Consider the following 7,289-nt stretch of genomic DNA (forward strand, 5'->3'; position numbering starts at 1 on the left):
CCCACCCCCAGCACACACCCGGAAGGGTTTCCCTGACACACTAGCTTGAGGTGCCCCAGTTCCCCGAGACTGGACCGGATCACTTCCGGTGGGGAAAGTCCCACCTCTTCAGAGCGAGGCCCTTGCGCTCGGGCCGCGCCCTGCTGAGCTAGACGGCTTGGGACTGTTTCTGGTCGGGGCTGTGGCCTTGGCAAAGGGCCTCTCGGAGGACCTCCAGCGCCCTTCCTTTCCGCGCCAGCCCGCAGCTGCTGCTGATTCTGCTGCTGCTGACAGTCCCACCCCAAAGCCATTGAAGCCCCTCCTTGTCTCAGCTGCCCTCAGCTCCGCCTGAGTACTTGATGAGCTCGTTGGCCTGTGCAGGACGGCCAATAATTATCTAACGACCGGAGAACGCCAAACATCCCTGGACTAGAAGTCGCGAGGAACATAAAACGGCCAAGAAAGTTTATTCTCTTTGCTGGTATTTTTTTTCAAATGATAGTTTTTTTCTAAGAAATGCATGCAAATTACCCCCAGACTTCACTATTGCTCTGATTTCCTATGTTTTGTGTTTTACTTAGCTGTGCCTGACAAATAATTAAATACACAGTACTTTTATCCTCTGACAAATCTGCCTTGACTCTACCAGCAAATGCCAAAAGTCACTCCTCTTTCTTGTCACCAGGCTCAGAAAACAAAAGGATTGCAAATAGACTTCACAGGTGCTCCAACTCAGCTTTGCCTCCCTTTGATTCCAACAAAGCTTCACAGCAGGAAAGGTAAACAGTATTCAGGAAAGATTTGATTGGAAATTGTTTATTCCTGCAGATTAACCTCTTTGATTCTTTCATTATCTGCATGCACAGCAATTTATAAGCTGGCTTTTTCTCAAAGTTTTTAACGGCCATCCTTCATAGTCATTGAAATTCCAAAGGGAAGGACTCTGGTGTTAAACACTAACTTTCTATTTTTAGATAAAATTGGTACTTCTTACATATCTTTCCCTCTGCCAACTTTCTATTTGTAAACTTTGTGTCAGATCCACAGGCCCAGAAAGCTAGGTTATATTTTAGGAATGTCACTCCCTCTTTGATTCAGGCACGCACCCAGAAACCTGTGAGACTCAATGGCCAGACCAGTTAAATTGACTTCAAACTCCTTGCCTGCAAGCTCTAATGGCCAGAATGTATAAAAATATTACCAAACTCAAATTGTTAGATAATAGAAAACAGGCAAATCACAGTAGTGTAAAGAAGTCCTACTGTGTCTCTCCCTGAGTATTCCCCAAAGTCACTTACAGTATCCAAAGGACAGTTTAGTTCAGTTTCTCTTCGGCCTAGGGCTGGTGCAATCAGTCCAGTGAAGTCCTCAGCTCTGGCTCCAGATGGTCCGTCCGGGTCTCGCCTGATATCTGAGACACTGCCCTCTGCTGGAAGAGGTTTGGTCTATGAGTTACGGGTTTCCCCATAGGTCGCTGCTCCTTCCACATGTGCTGTTGCCTGATTTGGAGCTCTGCTGCCTATCTCCTTGTCTAGCTGTCTCCAGACTGTCTGGTGGAATCCACAGTGCTGCACCAGCCCTGCTTGTAACTGAGTCTAGAAATTCCTCTTATGATCTAGCAATCAGCGTTGAGCCGTCTGGCAACTTTCTGCACTGTTACTAAACTGCCAGAACACGCTGCTCTTCTTTTTGAGGTCATCCCACCTGTTGGCAATTCTAATAGCTCTGAATGTGTTGGTCAAAGTGTTTTGGAGAGAGTTCTTTGTTTCTCAGCGCAGTAAAACATACTCCTCCCCTCAGGACAGAGTCCCACTGGGTTGCTCTCAGCAACTACAGGGTTGATAAATGTCATGCTCAGTCTGAAGATCCTTCTAAAGCAGTGGTTCTCAACCTTGGCTGCACATTAGAATCCCCTGGGAATCTTTTTAAAATCCTGATTTCTGGGCCTCATCCTCCGGAAATTCTGTGTCTTTGTTACTAATGTTGTGGCCTCAATCCATAACAACAACAAAAAAACAAAACAAAACAAAAACCAAACAGAATTTCCGGAGGATGAGGCCCAGAAATCAGGATTTTAAAAAGATTCCCAGGTGATTCTAATGTGCAGCCAAGGTTGAGAACCACTGCTCTAAACTTTAAGAGGGGGATTCATTACAGCAGCATCTAGGAAAGCAAACAACTGGAAGTCATTTAAAGTTGAGCATTAAATGTCCTCCAATAGATAATCAAAAGTAGTGTGTGTGTGTGTGTGTGTGTGTGTACATTCACAAATTGGGATACCATGCAGCTATTAAACAAGAGAAGTGCCAATATGAAAAAATGGCCAAGATATATATTGTAAGGCTGAAAAACAAGATACTGATCTCTCTCTCTCTCTCTCTTTCTCTCTCTCTCTCTCTCTTTCTCTCTCTCCTTCTCCCTCCCTCCCTCCCTCCCTCTCTTCCCCTTTCCTCCTTTCCTCTCTCTAAGCATGTCCTGGGCTGATAATTTTTTTTAAAAAACCCAAATATCTCCAAATGACACAGAAATAATAAAACAAATCAGTTAATCTTTCCAAGGGTATTTATTGTTAAAAAGCTTCTTGTATTTCCTTTCAGGGAATAAACATTATTTATATGCTAGTATATCTATCAAACCAATTTCTATATGTAGTTTTTAAATTACTACAAAAGTAATCTCACTATATACAGCATTCTGTACCATGCTTTTTAAACACTTACTGTATCTTGGTGATTTTTCCATTTCAGAACATATAGATCTACTTCATGTATTGTTAATGGCAGAACCATGGTTTAGTTAACCAGCTCCCTATTAAGGATACTGGTTGCTCCTAGTTCTTTTTACTGAATATCTTCCACACACCTATATCTTGCCAGCTAATACTTCAGGTGAATTTCCGGTACTGCGATAACTGAAAAAACTGATACAGTGGGGCCTTGACTTACGAGTTTAATTCGTTCTGAGACCGAGCTCGTTAAGGAGCTCATTAAGGAGCTCGTTAACTCAAATTACTCTATCAACTCAATGCAAAAAATCGGCCAAGAGACAGCTGGTATCTCAAAGAACTCGTTAGTCGGGACACTAACGTGAGTCAAGGCCCCACTGTACTTGCATTCCAGATTCTTCTGGTAAATATTGCCAAATTGTCCTTCAGCAAGGTCAAACTAATTTACATCTCTAAAAACAGAGTATGACGGTTTCTTTATAACCTCACCCTAGGCATTATTAATTTTAGTATTTTATAGTTATTGTTACTTGCTTTAGAACATTTTCAAGACGAACAAATGCTGGGTAGTGTTATAGAAGAATTTGGGCTTCAGAGCCAGATAATCCTAACATTGCCCTTTGCCAGCTAGATCTCCATTCTCTGATTTGTAAAGTTGAGCATAATAGCTGTATCTAGCTTATAGGGCTCCTGTGAAGAATAAGCGCTTAGCCTTCCAAACACTATCTGCTTAATAAATGTAAACTGCTCAAATAATAACTTTCCACTCACAAGGCTCAAAAATAGGGGGAGGGTAACCTCTCCAGAGAGTATGCCCTTGAGATTCAGAACTTTTGCTTTAATTCTGTATCAACCTCCACTCCAAAGTAACTATTGCTTGGACAATCATTTTCAAGAACTCAGACAATTTTTACCCTGGTGTGAAAAAAATCTTAGGGTATAAAACTATATTCAGAACACAGACATTTCAGGCACATAATTCTCGTTTTAGGCAATTAGCTTGGTGCAAGTTTAAAGTGCTAAACGTTTTGCTTCAGGCACCAGTTGTTCACTTCTTCTATCCCTCCTTTCCAGTTTAGACGTCCTTCAGTTGTGAGCCCTGGAGCCATTAAATGTTCTGGATAATTTTCCCTCCCTTTCACCCTCCAAGTGAGCCCTCTCACCTTTCACAGTCCTGGGGGGGGGGGGGGGCCCTGTTCTTTCCATGTCCCAGGGCTTTCCTTCTCTTTTGCTTGAAGTTGCCTTCAAGTTAGCAGAAAACTAGCAGGACATCTCCTCTTCTTATTTCAGTGTTTTAGGAGGCCCCTTGTTAGTGATTGTCCTGAATTCTTTCCAGCTCCTTCCAGCCTCTAAGATCCCAATCATCCCTTTCAAATCCCTCCTCCAGCTACACCAGCTGTTGGTTCTGCATGTAGGTCTCCCCACAGAACCAATTTTTATATCTTTTTTATCTTTTTGTCATTATAAAAATTGTTCTTTGCAAAAAAAAAAAAATGTAAGGTGTGATCCCACTAACCAAAGAAAATCACCATTATATTTTAGTGCCTTTCACAAAATTTTACTGAGAGTGAAAATATGTTTTTTAAATGAGAATGGGATCATATAGTTTTGCAAGCTGCAGCTTTCACTTACAGAGACGTCATGCCTGCACAAAGTATTAAAAATACTTATAGCCTGAGTATGCCTTCTTCCCCATAGCTTTAGCTTTCCTACAACTCCAATTAGCATTCATTCACATTCGACCTTGCCCACTTGGAATCTTCATTCATCCAATGGGATTTCATGGCAAGGTCTGCTTACCACAGAGGCCACTGCTACCCAAGCCTGGTCAAGAAAACATTCCTATAGAGCAGTGATGGCGAACCTATGACACGCGAACTCATTTTTTGGGTTGATTTTTCTTTGTTAAATGGCATTTAAATATATAAAATAAATATCAAAAATATAAGTCTTTGTTTTACTATGGTTGCAAATATCAAAAAATTCCTATATGTGACACGGCACCAGAGTTAAGTTAGGGTTTTTCAAAATGCTGACACGCTGAGCTCAAAAGGTTCGCCATCACTGCTATAGAGACACAAGACTCTTATTTTCCAGATGTGTCAGCTGAAAGAGTTAGTTCTTTGGAACTCAGTGAGCTACTAAATAGAGTGTATCTAAAACAGGTCTGAACTCCTTAATCATTTTCTCTCTCCATTTCATCTGTAATTTCAAAGATAGTAGATAGGAAAGCATTTTATAATCTATTAAGTACCACTAAATGTAAGGGATTAGTATTAATGACTATATTTTGTTGTTTATTTCTGCATGTGTATTGCCAGTTTTAATCTGTTGTATAACCATACTCTTAATTTACGTGCATCTGAATCACCTGGAAATGTTGTTAAACTACAGATGGCTAGACCCTGCCCCCCAGAATTTCTGATTCTGGGGGCAGGGCCAATAATTTACATTTCTAAGTTCCCAGATAACACTGCTGTTGGTCCAGGGACCCCACTGTAAGCACCACTGTTATAAAAAGTGGTAGGGCTTTATATTTGGATCTTTCCTGCTTAATATTCATTAATTTATCAACTCGCTCAATCATTCATTCAATACCCATTGACTGACTTTCTACTCTAGGCCAAGCACTTTGCTAGATAGTGGTAATGGAAAGATGGATGAGACACAGTGCCCGAAGAAGTTCATGGCCTTTTGAGGAACACAGACAATTAAATCAATATTTACATTACAGTGTGGCAAGTTTCATGATAGAAATATGGCAAGGGTGCTCTGGGAGACTCAGGAAGGGCACCAGAGAAGGTTTTTTGGAAGAGGTGACTGAGCTGTAGGCGAGGAGGCCAGAGGGGATAGTAGAGGCTAGAACCAGGTAAAGAAAAGCCTGGAGTAGTAAACTGAGGGGCTTCACCTTTCCCCTGAAGGCTGTGGGAAGTCAGAGAAGGTGGTTTTACAAAGGTGGGACGCTACTGAGCAAAAGTAGATTTGGCATCCAAACCCAGGTTCGAATATTGGCTGTGCTGCTTGCATAACCTGGGCAAATTACTTAACCTTCTCCGAGCCTCCTGTTCCTCATGTGTAAAGGGAAAAATAATATCTACCTTATTTAGATGTTTTGAAGATTAAGTAAGAGAAAGTACCTAAATGCCTGGAATATGGTAGGTATATAACAAATGGTGATTATTATCAGTTTTGAACTTTAGAAAGCTAAAGACATGGATTATTTCAGATTGAAACTATCAGGCTAGTTCAAATATCAAGGCAGTATTTGATATGGCAAGTTGAATGATTTAATGGTATACTGATAATTATTTATTGGTACAGACTATATGCCAGGAATTTGCAAAGTGATTTATAATCATCATTTCACTGTATTCTTGCAATAACCTTAGACTTAAGTGCTATTATTATCCCCAATTTTGCAACAATGGGATTAAGGCTCCAAGAAGTTAAATGACATATACAACGTCACACAGTTTGTCAGTGGCAGAGCTTGAATTCCAACTCAGGTCAGTCTAACCCTAGAGTCTATACTGTATTACCTCCTTGTTCCTCAGAAAGCAATTTTTTTTCTTTGGACTGTAGAACAGTGAGTGGGTGTTAAGGCAATGTTAAAGAATGTGAGCTTTATTCTCCTGTTTCTCTGACCTTGAGCAAAGCTGGTTGTTCCTACTGATTTCATACTCCCTCTGAAAACATGCCTCCATCACTGCCAGGAGCCATCGACCTTGGGTCTGTGGGATCTGCTACTGATGCTGAGGTTGTCACAATTACCTTCTAAAATATCCTGGAGCATTTACCACAGAGAATCTCCTTCTCTTGATACAGGGACCATATTAAACTCCAAGGGAGGAGGCAGAGGGTAAGCCTAATTATTTTTAATACCATTTTGCAAATAGCAGCTATTACTTATTGGGCACTTGCTATGCGTCTGGAATCGTATGATACACTTTTAATTCTCACAGCGACCTCATAGCAAGTACTATTGTCACTATCCCTAGTGTAGATATCAGGAAGCTGAGACTCTGGGAGGTTAAACAACTTGTCTAAGATTACACAGCTAGCAGAGGCAGATTAAAAGTAGAGAACTGGTACATTCAATTTTACAAACCTTACATTTTAATTGTTTGCTTTGCTTCTGTAGCTGTAACATTTCCAAACTCAAATCTCTTAGATGCTTCTACTGCCTATGTGATTTAGTTACCACACAATAGTTCAAACCCTGTTTTAAATTATATGTGTGCAAATAATGCCTGTTTCCTCAAAATCATTGCATACTGTAAGGAGTCATTCTTTGGCTACTGTCAAAAAGACAAGAAATAAATGTTGCTGAGGTTGTGGAGAAAAGGGAAACTTTGTGCACTGTTGGTGGGAATGTGAGTTGTTATAGCCACTACGGGGAAAACAGTATGGAGGTTCCTCAGGAAATTAAAAATAGAACTACCACCTAATTCAGCAATCTAACTTCTGGGTTTATACCCAAAGGAAATGGAATCACTATTCTGAAAAGATATCTGCACTCCCATCTTTACTGCAGCATTATTCACAAAACCCAAGATGTGGAAACAGATGAATGGATGAAGAAGAT

The 7,289-nt window shown here is 40.8% G+C and overlaps 1 long non-coding RNA gene across 1 annotated transcript in view; it reads left to right on the plus strand.

Annotated features, from left to right (window-relative positions):
* The first annotated feature begins 60 nt into the window (after window positions 1-60).
* Window positions 61-7,289, plus strand: part of LOC106727236 — a 14,967-nt gene continuing 7,738 nt past the window's right edge. Inside the window, exons 1-2 of the long non-coding RNA XR_001363404.1 lie at window positions 61-460; window positions 665-758. This is a non-coding gene — a long non-coding RNA (uncharacterized LOC106727236). The remainder of the gene's footprint in view (window positions 461-664; window positions 759-7,289) is intronic.

The sequence above is a fragment of the Myotis brandtii genome, unplaced genomic scaffold (assembly GCF_000412655.1).
Source record: "Myotis brandtii unplaced genomic scaffold, ASM41265v1 scaffold393, whole genome shotgun sequence".
Taxonomy (NCBI): Eukaryota; Metazoa; Chordata; class Mammalia; order Chiroptera; family Vespertilionidae; genus Myotis; species Myotis brandtii.